Genomic DNA, 20,218 nt, shown 5'->3' with positions numbered 1-20,218 from the left:
ACGCATGGTGTTCAAACACGGTGTTTCTACAATGATGACAAAAAGGGCTGTCACTTGCTCAGGTAGCAGAATATATTAGCAAAACCCCTAAACTTCTCTTATTTTTTAAATCTTGAAATTTACACTGAATGTTGAAGCGGAAACTGCTCCACCGACTGCCTGATTGACATTTGTAATCTGTTGATCTATGTTGTTCCCTAACTTCTTGTTCTATAGGCATTGCATTCATGGTTCCTGACATAAGAAACTTTTTCTTAACATTCTGGTAGTAATAAACGGTGTATCTAATACTTAAAATTAATAATAATTTAAATATCAACCAACATTTGAAAATTATCTTGTAGCTTATAAGGTATTTGTACCTTATTATCTCCTATTTTATCAGATGGGACAGCTACTGAACCTATAGAAGTCATACTTCCTTGTTTTTAGATAATCATGACTTTGAAACACAGCTATAGTAGTTTGAGGATACAAATAACATATTTGCTTTCTTCCTCAAGACCCCCTGAAAAGCAATAAATATGTTCAGATACACGGAAAAATATCAACACACTTCAGGCACCATATAGCATTCTAACATTTAAATGGATTTCATCAAGTCACATTAAATAACATATAAGGCCCAAGCAAAATGAAATTATTAAATGGTTCTGATTTAGCCCATCTTGACTAATTCTCATAATATTAAAACTAATTTAGCTTCCCAATTAAAGTAGTAATTGCATTTTATGATTTTTATTCAAAATATTTAGGTTAGTAATGATTTTGAGAAATAGCAATTTGCTGTACTTGAAAAAAATTTAAGATGGAGGAATAGTTATTACTTTTTAAAGTAAAAAGGAACATTTACTGATCACATGCCTTTATCCCAAGAAAGTAGCTGTTCATTACTTGGCATATTTTTTTCAGAAAAATATGTCTTGCCACTTTATAATAATAAATAAAAGTTTAATACATACCATAAGCGGTATAGTTCTATAAGACCAAAAGTCTTTACCACTTTTATCATACATTAACTGCTATTTGTCTTGACTAAATTAAAATTCCAGTGTGTTCACAAATCTAGATGATTCATTGTCTTTTTATTTTTGATTCAGAGAAGAATTAAGGTACAACTTCCCTGTAGTCCTCATAATTTGTTTGAGGAGGACTTTGCATAATCCAAGAAAACACTTGTTACTTGTGCTTTATTTACTAGCAGTGACATTCAACTTAAATAATGTAATTAATGGTAAGAAAAGAACAACTTTCTGCAAACTTTCACTGGTGGCTTTGTCAATAGGAGCTTTAAACCTTTAAACACCTTTATGGAAGCAATTTGGGCATTTCTTACTTGTATATTTTGGGTAGCATTAATTCTTTCCCTTAACAGTCATTATTACTTAGCCCAGGATCTGTCTTCTAAATTCTACAGATCTAGAGAAAATCTATAGTTTACAAAATATTTCTATTTCAAAATCAAAAGAATTTAAACTCCAAAGTTAAAAGCATTATTAAAAATCTATCTATTAAAGTATTAATGTTAGCATGTTCTTATAACTGAAAAATTTGAGAAAAGGACAGCATTTAATTGCTACCTACTATTGAAGGTATTTTACAAAAATAAATGACGACATATTGCAACAAATATTTCAAGTTATATAGGTAATAGCAAACAGAATAACTAACCAGGAAAAAGCTGCTTGATTTTTATTAAAAATTACCTTAACGTGGAATGAATGGTTTTTAAATGAAGAGTCAAAAATTCTTGTAATTTACATCTAAAAACAATGAATGATAAATGATAATGATGTTGTAGAATTTGCCAAACAGCATAGCCCTGATATTTTCCCTTGCTGTTCCACTTTCTAAGCTTTACAAAATAATAAAAATGTAAAAACTCTATCAGATGATGGAACAATCTAAGATGTACCAAAATACCCATGGCTGATTAAAGGCAAATTTGTTCTAATCATGCATCTGTACTTATCAGCATGTAGTCTGAACAATATGCAATATTTCTTGACCAAAAAACAAACATGAAAAGCTCTCTGCTACACTGTGGCAGATGATGTTTTCTGAGTGGTAATTCTGATATTTGATGTATATTCTTTATTCTTCTTAAATAACTTTGATTCCATGCCAGACAAGATATGGCCCTGAAAAAAATACTTCAAAGCACTAAAATGCTGAAAGAATCTCCAGAGTCAAGTAGAATAGAAAACCGTGCCCTTGTGCCTTACAAACAGTTTTTTTTTTATTTCAAATTCATAAAAAACAAAGTCTTGGTCTGATTAAACTCATGAGATGTGCAGCTATCGCTGGTACTTTTTTACCTGTAACACTACTTGATAGCCCTCAGTTCATTTCCAACATACTTTTAATATTCAAAGGTATTTTAAAGAAGTCATAGGTTATTCATTATAATTTATTTTCTTTTTCACAATTCTTAAAAATTCTTAAAAATTTATGACAATTAAAATATATGACAATTCTTAAAAATTGTCATATATGAGTGAAGTGAAGGTAATATTTTGGAAAGAATGTAGGACAAATAATTACTTCAATTGCATGCCATACAGGTATATTTTATTTATTTCCCTTTACAAAGGACGAGAAATTGTTAAAAGAATTCAAGTAAAAATATGTTTTTAACCATACTTTACTAGATATTTTAGGTAAGCATGTCTAAGACTCTGAATCTTTTGTATTTTATTCTCTTTTATACTCTGTTTGACCCTATATGCTTAATTTGAGCAAAACCTCACCCGGGTTTTAAAATTTGAACTTTGCCCAAGTGTGTAGCATAATATGTATAATAGTCTGACATCAATTATATGACTATTTTATAATACATGAATGCATAATGTAGAATTGTGGTTTAGGTTGGATTTATTGAGATGATTTTCTTAAATCTTTACTACACATGTAAAGATGTGGCCATGATCACATAATCTGAGCAATATTACTAATAACCCCTGAAAAATAGCATGCCACATCATAAAATACACCTACAAGGTACTTTCTCTACACCTTCGTGTGCAGTTTGGTCATTGGGTCAATGTTATAATCATAGTAATGCAAGATAGTTGGCCAAATACCATAAGTCAGTGACATTACTAGCTGTTAACAATTTCATTTTAGTTTTATGGCATAGTATAAAATGAAAGTACAAAAAATATTAGTGGTTGGAGGAAGCCCTTACCCAGCAAAGAAAAAAAAAAGAAAGAGAAAGAGGAAAGTCATTCATTCAAGAGGCAGGTTCAATCTGCTTTATCCTATACTTCTTGTGACCTCTGTTTTTCTCTTTGCTTTGTCTAGTTACAAGCAGGAATGATAATCCCACAGTTGGACATTTTCCTATACTGGATACTTTGCAGAAATAAGGAATGAGGCAAATAGCTATGGCATAAAGCAAGTACCACTTGGCATGTCAGTGTTAACCTTACATCTCTGGCTGCTCTACAAGTGATGTGATTTTCTCCTTGGAAAATAATCAGGGTAAATAAAATCGAAGTGCAATTCCCAGGGGTTCTGGTGAAATAATTTGGGATTTGGCATTGGGCTATTCTTTGTTTCTGAAGAGGTAAATGGCAATGGAGGTATGGTAGTTCAAAGTTTTCAGGACCTTGTTGCAACATTGAAATTTCATCCCCCAAAGAAGAGAACAAAATAAATCCAGGTGCTTTTCTTGACACAGTCATACCTGGAGACTATTCAAATTCATGTCAGTGCATCCACTTTTGGATGCCATTTCAGCCTTATAAAACGCAGATTGTGCATGCTCTACTTTCTCTCTCATCCCTTCTTGTACTTATAAAAATGAGGATGAGTTAGAAAAAATAACTTAAAATATATAAAGTGCTTTTAGCGCTTAAGTGCTAAAACAGTCTTCAAACACATAGCAGCTCCCACTGCTGCCCCCCTTCCCAATTGACTTTTGATGATAAACAAACCATTATTACACTTACCTAGTAAATTTTCAGATGCCATTAATTTATGGTAGGCTCTACAATAAAAGTAAATATTCAAAGCCATCCACTTTAAAACAAATGGTGACACCAATTTTTGCTAATTCTTTGGATTTCTTTGTAAGGAAAACAACAGGGAATGCACAAAGAATACTTTCAGGTGATTTATTAATCCAGGTGCTTACTTTCCAAAGAAGCAAAATCAGCCAAAAAGAAAAATGTTGTTTTTTTTTTTTTTTTGGTGACCCTAATATACACTGGTGCAATAAAGAAAAGAAAAAAAGCAAAATAATTTAAGATAAGCAGTACACATATATTTTTGAGATTTGGGGACAACACCTAAATATAAAACATTGCATAACATATTTTATAAACGGTTTACAGTCCTTTTATTGGTTGCTTGAATAATCAAATATGTCTTATAATACTAATAATTTGATAGCTTCAAAATAACTTAAAAATACTAATTTATACTAGAAACCAGAGAGTTGATAAAGTGGTTCTTAAATATTGTTTGAATTCATTGCTTAATATTTATATGTGATTGATTTAAAATCCACATAGAAATATTTTTTTTTAATTCCTAGGACAGGAGAAGTTTGAAATCTAGACTTGACTTTATTTTTATTTAACTATTTTTCTATTTCTATCTTTATAGTTGATGTTTCCATTTTACTTTCTTCATTGCTATACTATGCCATGACAGACCAAATATTCATAACCAGACAAAATCTCACTCAATACATACCAGAGCAATTTTATTTCAAAACATAATACTCAACAACAAAGAAACTGTGTGCAACCTTTCTCCAAAGGTGAAATCTTCAGAGGCTTTAGCTTGCCAATCCCATGGAATCAGGCAGTGCAGATGGCTTACAAATTTCACATCAAAACTGAGTACAAAACACCACATCTAGATGCATTTTTGCAAACAGCACACATACATGAAAACAAAACAGCTCTATTATTTCAGCTTTTGAATCCTTACCAATGGTGATTTAGCAACATTAATCAATATTATACACAAAGTAATTTAATTGAAATTAAACAAAACAACTATACATCTTTTTTATTTTTTGAAGTAATAAGCTATTTAGTTTCCAGAAATCATATAAGTTGCTAAGATATGCTATATATATATATATATTTTATGCTGTATATATTCTGTGGAATCAATTAATTTCAAGTATAATTCATTAAGTAAAGTAAACGTTCAGACAGAAACATCTCCACTTTGTTTCAGTAAGTAAAGTTTTTATCTTAATATAAAATATTTTTTACTATTTTCAGCAAACACTTATCTCTATAGGTTCTTTCTGCCAGATAATAATAATAGTAGGACAGATTATTTTTCCTGACCTATATGACATTTTAATTTTTATTATTAACTGACTGGTATATATAAGGTTATTCTGAATTCTTCAAATAAAATTAAAAGCATATTTTAAAGAAACTAGAGCACTATACTCAGTCACAGAAGGGTTATTTTCTTTGAGAGAAGTAAATCAATTAGAGACATTGCCAATTTTACTTGATAATTGTCAAAACTGCATTCAAATTAGTTAAGAATCTATTTGTTATGCATCATGATTCAAATATTTCTTCCTTAACATGTAGCCTATTTATTGCATCAATATGGCACAATTGATTTATTCAGAAGGATTGAATTATATCACATATATCAGAATTATTCATTAATGACCTATTTCTTAGAAAATAAATTTTACCTTAAGTATGTCAAAACATTAGCATTCCTCTAATTTTTTTAGATCCTATGTATGAAAATCTAAGAATATTTTGTGAGTGTGTGTGTGTGTACATAAACAGGACACAAGCAAAAAAGAATTAAAAGAAAAAACTAAAATTTATCAGAACATGTAATTTTGAAAATTCACGCTGGTCTAGGTCAATTTAAAATCTACTAGCAATAGCTATGTGCAAATGAATAAGTAGCAGAAATTATATGGTAGAAGGGGCCAAAGGTAGTAAAGTTAAAGTTCAACTTCAAACACTCCTCTTTTTGGTCCTTTGGGGCTGGTGCTGCTGGGTCCTTCCAGGAAGCCCATCTGTGGAGGGCAGTGCCCCCTTCCACATCCAGCACCAATGTGCCCTTCTGGGAGCTGGCAGCACAGCAAGAAAATCTTCAGGGTGGAGTGAGGAAGAGTTGAGGGATTTTACACAACATGATAGCAGGTGAGATTTCATGGAACTGATTTTCAAGTAACCTTGAGCTTCCTGTCCAATGACAATGTCCCTTCAGAAGGAAAACAAACAAACAAACAAACAAACCCCCGAAAAACAAAAAACAACACTCATCCTGCAGCTCTGCTTTGGAAATGGTGTCCGAGTCACTGTATGACCCACACCAGAACAGTAGGTCTCATAAGTTTAAGGCCATGCCTCACACATGGAGCAAAGTGTAGCCTTGTATATATGCTGCTGACTTTGACAAGAAATGATACTCCATACCTTTGAATCACTGTTGGCCCTGTTTACACTGTCTATAACACACTATGTCAAATAACCGTTTGTGTTCAGGTAAGCAAAACATTCTTCAATTTATACCCAAATGGTCAAGCCTCTTCAAATCTGAAACGTGACTCTCATCACATTTTAAATTCATGGATTTATTTACATTGGATCACTTGATGCATAATGTAAACCATGTCTAAAAGCCATAAGCATTGTTTCCAATTTTAAATAGTATAATTTTTATTGTAGGCAAGGAACTTCCCTACTATATTTTGATGTGAAAATTAGCAATAATTATTTGCAACTCCATAATCTCACCAAATGGTGGCACATGTAACATGTTTTCTTTAGACTGAGACTGTGAGTCTCATTTGCAGTACAATATTAGCTCTTGGAATGCGTTAGATTTTCCACTTACATTTATGAATTCAGAGAATTAAAAAGTGTTGGTCTAATATATATTTGAATTTCTCAAAATTTTTAAACCTTACATTTTTTGTGTTTTATCTAAATCATCAATGACAATCCAGTTATCTTTAGTTGAATTTTATAGCAAAATTTAAATTTTATATAGCAGAGTCTTTTGGGCAGGTTAGTAAACTTAAAAATTAGTAGTTTTCTTTATTAAAAGTATGTTATGTTTCTATTAATTTATTCAATAGTTATTGATTCAGTAGCTATTTACTGAGGATGAATAATATGTCAGGCAGCGTGCTGGGCATTTGGGATAAAACAGAAACCAAGACAGGCACAGCCTTCAGTGCACAGACCTGCAGGAAAGACAAACTGGCTAAGTAATAGCAAGTTTGATAAGTGCAAGAATATACAAACAATAACATTGAAAAATACATCCCAGGAAGACCTTAAAGGATATTAGGAAGAACCTCTGTTCAACTGCTGGCTTTTGCCTGCAACTGGGTTATAGCAACTGTTCTGTTTTAGCATCTTCAATGTCACTTTGTTAAGGTAATATTTCTTACACAGGATGTTGTTTGAATTTCTCCTGTATTTTTGCTCACTCATTTCTGGCTATGTTAAAAATGAAAGTGTATAGTCTAACATCCTTTCCTCGTTAACCTATCAATGCTCTTTTTTGGTACAGTAGTACTTTATTATGAACAGACTCTTTCTACGCACATTTTCATCTGAGACTTAAGAAGTTTGTAATTTTCCAGGTTGGTGGCACACATTTGTAATTCCAGCACTTGGGAAGCTTAGACAGGAAGAGCAAAGGTTCAAGGGCAGCCTCAGCAACTTAGCAAGATCCTCAGAAATTTAGCAAGACCTTGTTTTTTTTTTTTTGTTGTTTTTTTTTTAAAAAAGGCTGAGCCTGGTGTGGTAGCACACACTTGAAATCCCCGGGATTGGGAGGCTGAGACAGGAGGATCACACAGTTTCAAAGCCAGCCTCAGCTACTTAGTGAGTCTCTCAATAACTTATTGAGACCCTGTTTCCAAAGAAAGTATAAAACAGGTCTGGGAGTATAGCCCGGAGATAGAAAGCCCCTGGGTTCCACCCTGTGTACCACCAAAATAAATAAATAAATAAATAAATAAATAAATAAATAAATAAATAGAATTGTTTGTGTAGCTCAGAGGTAAAATTAATTCCTCTGGTTTCAATCTCTATACAAAAAAACCTGTGATTTGCTAAAAGTCAGAAGATTCAATAAATCTAGGTATTATCACTATATAAGTTTTTCTTCCCTAAATCACTTATTTATGAAATTACAGGTCACACCATTTTAAAATTAAGCAGAATATATTTTGAGATTAACAAGCATATGCCAAAAGCCTCACATGTTCAAATAGGGTGGTTGCAAGTAAGTTGAAATAGTCTGTCTTTGTTTAGTTTAAGATTGTAGTAGAGTGATGTATTCATTCGAGTCACCCCTCCATGCCAGTCTGGTATGTAGCTGTACTTATCCTCTGTATTTCTATCTTTTTAATAAACTTCTTTAAATCTTCAAAAAAAGATTGTATTAGAAACACCATCTATACAATATAATTATAGATACATGCCATTTGATATTGCTTAAAATTTTCTTAATTGTCTATATCACAAACACTCTCCACTGGTTTGTAGCACCAGGAACAGCAATAGAACATGCTGCAGTCATCTGGTACAGGGAGCATTTGCTGTCAATTCCTGTCTATCTTGATCTCTTTTGACCAAAAGAACTAAAATGGAGGCCAGCAGATGAGGCAGCCCCTTGATGCTTACTCTCTGTGTCTCAGTCTGCAAGCTAATTCCTTTTAACTGCTTTTTTTTTTCTTACTAGTAACTTTGGACAAAGTGGCATGAGATCTGCTAGAGTTGATATTGACTGTCTTCCAAATCTCCCCTATGCTAAAGGCTTGTTGTTCAAAGTGGAGCTATTTGGAGGTGATGGAACCTTTAAGAGGTGGGATCGAGTGGGAGGCCATTAAGGTCATACAGAACATGCTCTGGCCCCCTCCTATTCTTTTTGCTTCCTGGACATGGGTAAACAACTTTACTCTTCCATGCATTCCCCCCATAACGTGCTGCCTTGCCACAGTTCCAACGCAACAAGAACAACTGATAGTGGACTAGAACCTCCAAAATTGTAACTCACATCTTTTCTCTTATAAGCTAATTATTTCATGTATTTTATTATAGTGCTAGAAAGCTGAGACACACAGGAACCACAGCCCAATGTAGTGGCTAAGAAATATGCATAAACAATTTTCAATATGTGAAGACTGAAGCATCCAGTATAAATGATCACTGGTTTCTAAACCCAGGATATGGCTTTGAGCAAGCCATTCATTCATTCATTCATTCATTCATTCATTTTGTCTTATTAGGGATTGAATCCAGGGCATTCTACCTCTGAGCTATACCCCAAGCCCTATTTTATTTTTATTTTGAAACAGGGTCTCAGTAGGCTGAAGAGAGTCTTACTACTTGCTGAGGCTGTTTTCAAACCAGCCATCCTCCTGACCCACTCTCCCAAGTACTAGATTTACAGGTGTGTGCCACTTTGCCTGGCATGGATAGATTACTTTAACTCTCAAGTTTGGTATTCTCATTTGTACCTCATATATTTTGTACAATATTATCAGTATTTTATAACATTATAAAGCCATTTTATCCTATATAATGCTATAGATCTACAGAATGTTACTCTAACCTATATAATGTTATGAAGTATTGAGAATATGAATTACTACAGAGTTTTAGGACATATATACGCACTCAATAAATAGTAGCTAAATAATGCCATATTGCCATCACTTATCCCTTCCACTTCTTGCTTAAAGCTTTGAGCACCTAACAATTTGCTTCACTCAAGGGGTTTTGCAAAGCTTAAAATCATAGTGCAGAAAACTTCATTTGTTTAGGGAAGAACCCTTTAGTTAGGCAGATGTGAAGCAATTTGACACCCTAATTATTGTAGAAGATACGTCTTCCAAAGTCTGTCTTCCCAACTTTCCAAAGGTCTTGATTCTTTTCAGTTTAAATCATCCTTTTTTGAGCCATCTCTCCCTCTTTCCCTTGTATTTTGGTCATTTTGTTATGAGGAGTTGATGCTAATAGCAATTGGTCCATGCGTATGTTGATATTAGCCAAAGGGTTGGTTGGAATCAGCATTTCTTCTCACACTTTGAATTTAAATATTGTACATCTTCAGTAACCAACCATTGGAAGCCTTGGTTTAAAAGCTGTCAAAGTCCTTTAACAGTGAATCAATAAAGATTGGCAGTGAGAGCAAGAGCCCCCCACCCCAGAGGTGAGCATGCCCCTGAGTGAATTGCTTTTACAGCATTAAATTGGAGCAGGGAGCAACAGAAGAGGACAACACCAAGTTCACATGGGGCACTTAGACAAGATATATCTCTGCAAGAGATACATAATCTACAAGCCTCAGGCCAAGAACTGCTGAATCAGAAAGTATAATCGTCATCTCTCTATTTTACTGCTGTAATAGCAATTTACCATCATCTAAGTCTTTTGTAGATTTGCATATTCAGGGTCTCATAGCCACTATATTTCTCATTACTTCCCTCAGTTCTGTCACTTTTGCCTTTTCCAAGATAAAAGTTGGTTTCTAGTGCATTATGTTAACCACTTCAAATCATGGAAATATGTTTTCTGTCCTTTATATAGACTTTCTTCAGAAAAATTGAATTTAGGTCTGACTTATTTATTTGTTGTTAATAAAAAAGTTAAATAATGCTAGAATCAGTGCCCTATATTTGTAGTCATCATGCAATCTAAATGCTGTCTGTTTTTTCTACCTCATTGGTAGGGCATTATATGACCTGGGTCTTAAAGTATATAAGGTATTTAAATCCAGAAACATTATACCAAGGACTGCACAAAGAAAATATTTTATGATGCAACTTGAAAATGGCAAAAAAATATAGGATTTAAAGGTAGTCTTAGTTTTGTCTCTTGATAAATCTTGGCGAGCTCACTATTAAGCCACGAAGAGCATTTTTCTTGAGCTGCTCCGCTGTCTCTGTTTCTAAATCATTCCGTATGTCAAGATAAGCTTATCTATATATCACAGAACCTCTCTGAAATACAGCTTACTCAGGGAAAAAAACTGCTATCTTAATGTATTATGTTATAATTAATCACACACAGTTCAGAAAGCTAAAGATTCTTTTACAAAACAACAAAAAATAAAATAAAGAGGTTAAGATCCAATAATAAATTGGAACTCTGAAGGAGTTTAGAGTCTTCGTTTTTCTGATGTTTCTTAATCTAGAAGCCTAGAGGATAGGGCCATAATCACTAAAGGAATTTTATTCTTCCTACTAGAGTTGTTTCTCCGGGCAAAACAATTAGGTGATTAAAGAGGTTTACACAGTGCATCACTGTGGTCTAATAAGGATTTGCACTTGACATTACCAGTAAATGAAATTCACAAGGGAAAATCTGACTCATATAGGCTTTTATATAAAAGCAAAACAATCAGTCAATCAGTGTGGGGGTAGGGGAGGGCTGTTTGTACCAAAAGCTCAGAAGCTGAGAAGCAAAAGTATCCGGTTGATTTTCTTTTTTTCCCCTCTTTCTCTTTCCCCTCCCTCCACGTCTCCCTCCCTCCCTTCTTTCTTTCCTTCCTTTCTTCCTTCCCGCTTCCCTCCAAAATTGTTGCTTAGCAAACACACACGTTATTGTTAAATAAAACTAAGAAGGTTTAATATGTTTCTAACAGTCTGCAGTCCTTATAATCTGCGACGGGATATCAGGCTCCAGGAACAGAAAAATCTAAAATGTAAAATTTGCATCCTGACAAGATAAGGGATGCACACATCACGACTAAGGTGAGACTAGTAGTCTTAAAATTTATAGATGGCAAATCGTTCCACCTTGCTGAAAATTTCTCCTCATCATTGTTATTGTTTAAATTCAAAGACATTATTTGTCAGTCGCCAATCTGTAATTTTAACTGGTAGGCAGAGACTGTTCCAAAATATGTTATTACACTCTCACATTATCACTTATATGTAATGAATCATTTCCACCTTGTCTTTTATACTACAGAATCCTGGAAAAATGTGTCATATTTATCAGAATGGGTCTTTTTAGATACTAGACATTAAAATTTGTTGGACAAAAGAGAATGAGTTGCCTGCTGATGCTTAATTTGACTTCTCTGTTACAAAAAAAAGTTATTATGTAATCTCAATTTGTAGACTGAAACCCATCTCTTAATTCTTGTTTTATTTCTCAAAGCTTTTCTTATTAAAAGGTTGTCATTCAACACATACTTCCCATAATCTATTCTTAGGTAGTGTTCTAACTGTAAATTCTCCCATTTCACTTTAATTTCATGGCATATAGCTTATGACCCAGCATTTCATTTTATATTCATGGTTAATTTCAACGTATAACCTAATGAACTGGTATTAAGGATATGATATATGAATATGTATGAATATGTAAAAAGTAAAGAAGTTCCTAATGCATTAACTAGTTAAGAGTTAAGGAGATTTCAAACTATTCTGCAAATTAACCAAAGTAACTTCCTATGTCATACTGATTTCATTTCAGGCGCAGTGGAGTTAGGTGTGTGTGAGAAGTCCAGTAATGTTATAAAAGCTGCCCTTGCAACTTACAGGACCGTGGGAATACTACTGTAGTGCAGAAACTTCTTAGAGTAGAAGCAGGGCTCCTGGGGTCCTGCATTGTCAGGCTCCTCCTGCAGTGCCTCAGATCTCTTGGTCTGATCCCAAAGCACGTGGGTCCAGCCAGGAGCAGAGAGCCATTCAAATGAGTCGGCTGGTGTGTGGAAGATCAGTGAGTGCATCTTTGAATTTTGCTCTGCCCACCTGGCTCCTGCAGAAGGCGGAGATCAGAGGCACTGTGCGATCAGTGACTAGCATCCCTCATTGTGGGAAAGTCAGAGTCCCGGGCAGGGTGCACAGCGTTGTGGCCAGTTCAACAAGATAGATACCCAGGAGTTGGAGAAGCAAACGTGTGGGGTGCTGAATCTGCTTCATTGTGTAAAGAGGAATTTGGTAGCATAAAAATCGTTTGGAAAGTTAATAACTTGACCTATGTTATTGAGGAGGTATCTCATGGGTGTCACTCAGCTGAATGAGGATTGCATCTGGATTCAAAGCTCAGCTATGTCTCTCAGGAGCTGTGTGGCCGAGGCAGTTACTTCTCTGAGCTGCAGTTTCTACATCTGAGAAGTGGAGGAAATGATACCACCTGCCTCACAGACTGGTATGAGGATTAAAGAAGTCATAATGTATCTGTGGCATAGAACAACTATGCATTGTCATTACCACCATTGTTTTTATAGGCGCAATGAAAAAAGAAAGTAAAAGACACAGAACAAAAATCACAAAAGTAAAGCTTTATAGGAAAATGAACACGAAAGGCAGCAAACTCTTCCAGGATCCTAACATATTAAAAAGATAGCCAACAGCATTTATGAGGGTTTTATTGGCATAATTTTTGTACTTTCATACAAAAGGACGTGCCCCAAATTCCTAACAGGTGCATTCCATTCTTACATTAAAGAAGAAAATGTTAATTTGAATGGGTTGAAAGAATAAGCTGGGGCATTGCTTTAAAAAAGATTTTGCTACATACAAGGTTAAATAAAAAGGAACATACTATGCAGCTCCTAATTTTTTCAGTCATTATCAAGATTCCCAGCATGTGTAAAGGTGGGAAGAACAATAATAAGCCTCTATCCACTCATCATTCAGCATGAATAATAAATCACTCCTGGCCAGCCTTGTTTTCCTTCATTTATATCCTCTTCCCCTTTCCACTAGATTACTTGCAGTATGCATTTTTAAATGGAAGGCTCTTAAGAATATAAACATGTTACCATCAAACACCTAAAATTAATGTTTAATACCATCAAGTATCCAGGGACTTATTTTTAAAGCATATTTTTAAAATAGGAGACCCTCAGCCTGCTTGCTCTTCATATTTTGGGCAGCTTATTTTGTTCCTGCTGTTTTCAAATATATATAGAGGCTGCTATTATATATCTACATAATATGATGTCCTTGAAAAGAACAGAGTGCAAATCTGAAGGACAGAAGTTTGAAAACAAAACAGCACGATCTAATGATGAGACAGAGCAGGCAAGGGGGAATGAAGGAAAAGACACAGCATTTTGGCAAAAATTGACCAGCAGGCAGAGATCAGGGTAAGAGGCTGGGCAGGAGTGCAACTGTCAGGTGACCTACGCAACTGAAAGAAATCTGGCCTTGGGAGAAATGGCTCCTATTAAACTGGAAAACCATTAGGAAGAATTTTCCAGGCAAAAAGATAGATGTTATTATTGCAGTTTTAGGGAGAAAACTTCAATAAAAAAGGAATAATATGTTAGTACCAATTTGAAATGACACGATTTTTCCTATTAGAAAAATTATCAGGGAATAAAATATCATTGTATTATATATAGAATAAAAATAGGCATGGCTATTAATACATGTTCCATATAAAAATATGCATAAACATATACATATATAGATTTAAATGCACTGAGTTTAACTCTTGACTTCTTTCATTGCTGTGTAACCTTGAGCAAGTAGTTTCCCCTAAAGGAAGTCTAGATTCTTCAATTAATAGGAGGGGATTATAACATATATTCTATAAGGAAACTGTGAAATGTAAATGAGATAAAATATGCTAAGTGCTTAGTTCAATTTCAGGTCCAGATAATAAAGAACACATAGTAATCATGTAGAAATAATATTAGAAATATAGGTGTGTGTTGTAGTTGCAGTTGAAATATTAATATTTAGCTAACTTTCAGCCAGCTTCACTCTACCTGGATAACATTTCAAACATAGAAATAAAAGGAAAGGACAAGAAAGGAGATTGCACAAATAATGGCCAGATAGTCCAAAAAGATCCTCAGTACTTGGGGCAAGAGCTTATATTGAGTAAAGGGACATGACAAACATGTGAATATTGATCTTTGCTTAACCTCATGCCTACAAAAAACAAATGCTAAAGAAAGGCTACATAATATATTTTCTTAACAAAAGGATTCCCCCAAAATTATACTTGTAAAAGTACAGATTGAGAATGACGAAGAAAAGAAAAAAAGAAAGAAAGGAAATAAAATCACCCTTTGCTTAAGTTGTCCCCAAAGATTGATTTGAAAATAAATATCAGCAAGAGATGTGAAACAACAATTTGTTGAAAACATTTTTAATTATTTAAAATAACTGCATAACTAAAGTATTTTATTTATACAAAGTCAAGTATATAAAGCATATAGGACTTATATAGTGATTGTGATAAAAATACATGAGAGCTGGGGCGGGGTGAGGTATTTATGACTGTAAGATTACTCAGTGCAGCTATTTTCTTTGTGCTTATAACATCGTCCTTACTTAGAAAGGGGATTAATTTGAAAAGATCAGGAAAATGGCCCGTGTAAAATGATGCATTCGCAGAGGTTCCATTTAGAACCTTTTTAAACTTTGAGAGAGACCCATTGAAAAGAAAATCTCATGAACATGCCTTAATAGCTCATTAAAGCTTTGGGACTGGCTAGAAGATCTATTCATATTATAGTACTCATAATATCAAGCAGTAGAAGGAAAAAATGCAATGACCTTGAAAAACCTCAAATAAATTGGGTCTATAAACTTTGATGTCTCTTTCATGGAGATTGCAATGCTTTTTCGTCTTTCTTGCTTTTTAATATATGGCCCGAGTTCGAGAAAAAAATGTAAAATGGCTGTTTTATCATGTTCTTGAAGGGAGGGAGATAGAATCCCTTCCTGAACAAAGTTCCATATAATGTACATGGACTAATATTAATCACTAATTTTATGCAAAATGACATGCCAAATTAATTACTGATGAGCTATTTTAGTGGAAATGTGCCAGGTTTCAGATTGTTTGGGGAAGTGTGGCTCAGTAATAAATATTTAATACACTGTGGGATATTCTGGTTGTCCTGGTCAGCTGTTCATTTCCTTTGCTCCAAGGAAACTAATTTTTGTTGCAGTCAACTGTAACTGATTGCAGAAGCATTTTTTTTCTTTCTTTCTTTCTTCTTCCTCCTCCTCCTCCTCTTCTTTTTTCTTTTTCTTTTAAACCGGACACCTAATGTACATTTTTCCATTTGCTTTTCATCTGATTGTACCTCTATCACAGAAAGCAATAAGACATAGTACTTGAGTTGGCTGGCAGATGCTATCTGCTAATCATTTAATGCTTTAGATTTTAATCTTATCTGCCTGATATTTATCTTTTTAAAATAAGACATTTCTAGGGAGAAAAATCACTTTGAATCTAGTTTAAAAGCAGTAAGTTACTGTACTATCATCTCCCCTATGTAAAAATCATTTGTTTTGATTAAATATGGTGTTTTATAAATCAACATGATTTTTTTTCTTGAAGTCTTATTCTAAAGTATTTTATTTTTCTATTAAAAAAACCCAGAAATTTCAAAATAATAACATGAGCTGGAAAATTAAAAACTTTAGTCTGAGTCAGAGTTTATCAGTATAATATATTAATTATTCAGAATATACATCTGTATCTAATATTATTTTATCATGTCTATTATGGATGGAATTTTTAAGGAGCAGGGTCCCTAAGTTAAAGTAGCTTTTAAAACTGAATAGGTAGAAAGTTGACAGTGGTAGTTTTGCTTCGTTTAAAAAAATAGTCTAAATTATAAAATTACATCACATAATCTTCTTTCAGACGCAAATTCAATTGAATTTCTTGGACTTACTCATACTTTTAAGATATTAAGATACATGAAAAATGTTTCATTCTTATGCTAAATAAAAGGATACTTTTCAAAGATAGCTTTTTTTTTTTTTTTTTTTTTTTTTTGGTGGTACTGGGTTTCCTGGAAGCCCTTCTACCTCTGGGCTACACTCCCAAACCTATTTTATACTTTTTTATTTTTGGAAACAGGGTCTCCTTAAGCCAGTGCGGCTGGCTTCGAACCTGCGTGATCCTCCTGTCTCTGCCTCCCATGCGTGGGGATTACAAGCGTGCGCCACCACGCCCGGCAAAGATAGCTTTTATAGGTTCTCTTAGATTTATATTGTTCCATGGTAGCCACTAATCACAAGTGGGTATTAAATTTTAAATGTCAATTAACCAAATTAAACTCAAAGTTTAATTCTTCAGTTGCCCTGGTCACATTTAAACAATTGACAGCAAAAAGTCTCAGTATTTGCTGCACCAGACTCACAGTTCAGACTGACAGAATAAGGTCATCATCACAGAGGTTCTTTCAAATAGCACTGTTCTAGAACATTGTTTTGTTTGTCCAACATCTGAATTTTGTTACACACTAATTTAACAAATATAATACCTAAAAATAAAAGTTATCTATTGTCAAAGAATTAGATGCCAAGTACTTGGTGATTATAATAATGTAAAACCAAAATTATGGCAAATTTGAAAAGTACTGCTGCTGGTCATGGTGGTGCATGCTTGTAATCTCAGCATTCAGGAGGCTGAGACTGGAGGATCTTGGTTTGTGGACAGCCTCACCTACTTAGGGAGGCCCTTTGCAACTTAATGAGACCCTGTTTCAAAATAAAGACTAAAAATTAGCGCTGGGGGTATAGCGCAGAGGTAGAATGTCCCTGATTTCCACTCCCAGTACCACAAAAAAAAAGTACTTCTGTTAATAAGCTCATATATACGTACAGACTATTCCAATTGGAGAATTAAAAATACATTTATTTGATAACCTTTCAAAAGAACTTATTAAGAAACAGAATTGTCAGTGAGAATAAGTATGTTAAATCCACCTAATAATAAACAGACTATGATATTCTCTTATTCATATAAAGTCTAATGTTGTTCAAAATTAAAAAAAAAATCACAACCAAGGGGAACAAACTTGATTGGATTAATAGTAAAGTAAGGTGTAGTTAAAAAATTACTCTCCAAGGGTATACCTACGTATACCTTTTGGATTCGATTTTTATTCACTTTACTTCAACTTGTGTTTTCAGAAATCAACTAGCTTTCTTTTCCTTTTGCCCTTGAGGATTGTGGCACTAAACATTCTTTCTTTTTCATATATCTCCCTTCTCTTTCTACATACCTCCTCATGAACAATAAATAACACATTAAGTAGTCAGTTACAAATTACACTACTTATCTCAGACAATTTATGTCTCATAGTGTTATATTTAATGTCTTACAGTATATTCAAAAACCTAATTAAAGTACGTTCAATTTATAAGAATTGTTCTCTGTATGATAAAAATGCATATATCATTAAGGCCTCTCTTTTTGTTCAAGTTGTCAACCTTCTGACTTTAGAGTCCCTGGGAATGATGCCTCCTCGAGGCATGCAGTATAAAACCAGTGCAGATACATAGGCCTGTACCCGGCCATTGGAAGTTTATCAGATTTTTCTTTGATTTTATGTACTGGAAATTTCTGGAGACTCTATAGCACATCTTATACAAAGTGTCAAGTCAATCCCAGTATTTGTGAGGATGAGAAAGGAAGGTTTTTAAGTTCCAGGACAATTTGGGCAATTTTGTGAAACCCTATCTCAAAATAAAAAGTCAAAGGGCAGGGGATGTATTGCAGAGGTAGAATGTACCCGAGTTCAATCTGCCATAAAACACACACACTCACACACAAACACGCACGCACACACACACACACACACACACACACACACACACACACACACACACAGAACAAAACATATTCACTAATGAAAGAATATGAGACTCGGGTTCTGAAACTATGAGCCTGTGCAAGTACATTGTTTTCTTTTTGGTGGTACTGGGGCTCATGGAAACCCTTCTACCTCTGGGCTAAACTCCAGACCTATTTTATATTTTTTTAAAATTTGGAAACAGGGCCTCTTAAGCCAGCGCAGCTGGCTTCGAACCTGCGGGATTCTCCTGTCTCCGCCTCCCAAGCACTGGGATTATAAGCGTGCACCACCACGTCAGCTGTGCAAGTACATTTAAATGCCCGGGATCACTTTGTACTTATCAAAATACTGTGTAATGCCTACAAGCAACCTCAGTTTTTCATTTGTTTACTGATTTAAAAAATGTGAGAGTGCATATTGTGTACTGGGCTTTGGTCTAGGAATATAAAAATGAAAACAGTCCTTGTCTGAAAGTTCATAGAGCAGATAAAAATAGAGATATGAAAAACTTAAAATCCTATTTTTAACTGCAACAAAATGGACAATCATAAGCTATTATGGAAGTACAGTGGATGATTACTTAAGCCATTTCTTGGGTATAAAGGGATGTTTCTTTTGGAATACTAATTAGGGAAATTGTAAAGTTAGAAAGAAATTAACTAGGTAAATTGAAACTAAGCAAAAACATTCTATACATATGTTTAAACATTATAGAAAGAAAACTATTTTAAGAATATACTGAAATAAATTATGATAGTCATTACTAATTAAAGTATGACTTATATGGAAGCAATTATATTATCTTAATATCCATTTTTATTCTCTGTTTATAAAATAGAATTCCAGAATTTTATCTGGACTCTTGACTGACCAGTTAAATACTGTATATCCCAGTCTCCCTTGCAATTAGACATGGACATATTGCTACGGTAGACAGTGCTATGTAAGTAGAAGTAAATTTGTAATTTTCACATCCTGTCCTTAAAGAGAAGGTAAATAACTTTTATTTCTCTTTTATCTAAATGTGATTCAGGTGGATTTTAGTACCTAGTACAGTAATCTTCCCTAGAATTATAAGATTAAAATTGCATGTTGAAGATGACGAAGCAACTAGATAGAAGGAATCTGGGTCCCTGATAGCACAGAGCCACTACAGCAGTGGTAGACACACACTTAGACACACACACACCACACACACACACACACAAATGAGTTTCCAATTTGTTCAAACCATTGTTATTTTGTGATCTTTGCTATGGCAGTCATCTTTGATTCCTAGTTAATAAATGTAGTAGTTAGAAAAACATTTAAAATATTTATAATTATCTTTATGTTATTCCTCATACTGCACTAGAACTCTGTATCCCTGAAATAGAGTTTCTATTACTATTTTGCTATCTAATTTCTATTTCTATTTTCAGATTTGTAAGGTGGCCCTAAATAAATGTTTTGATCCCAAAAGTCTATGTTAGATATCTGATAGCTGATATACCTTTTGAACAAAGACCATAGTAGATTCTAGGACTTGAAGGAATTAATTTCACAGGTCTTTCAAAAGCAACTTGGTAATATATTTATTTAGTGACTTAACCCAACCATATGTTTAATTCTTGTTTTTAACCTCATTGCAGGTATGACTGTGTAACCTATTCTGGACATATTTCAGGAAGACATCATT

This window comes from Muscardinus avellanarius (genome assembly GCF_963383645.1).
Source record: "Muscardinus avellanarius genome assembly, chromosome: 14".
Lineage (NCBI taxonomy): Eukaryota > Metazoa > Chordata > Mammalia > Rodentia > Gliridae > Muscardinus > Muscardinus avellanarius.
The sequence above is the reverse complement of the archived record's forward strand: the minus strand, read 5'-3'. Positions refer to the sequence as shown.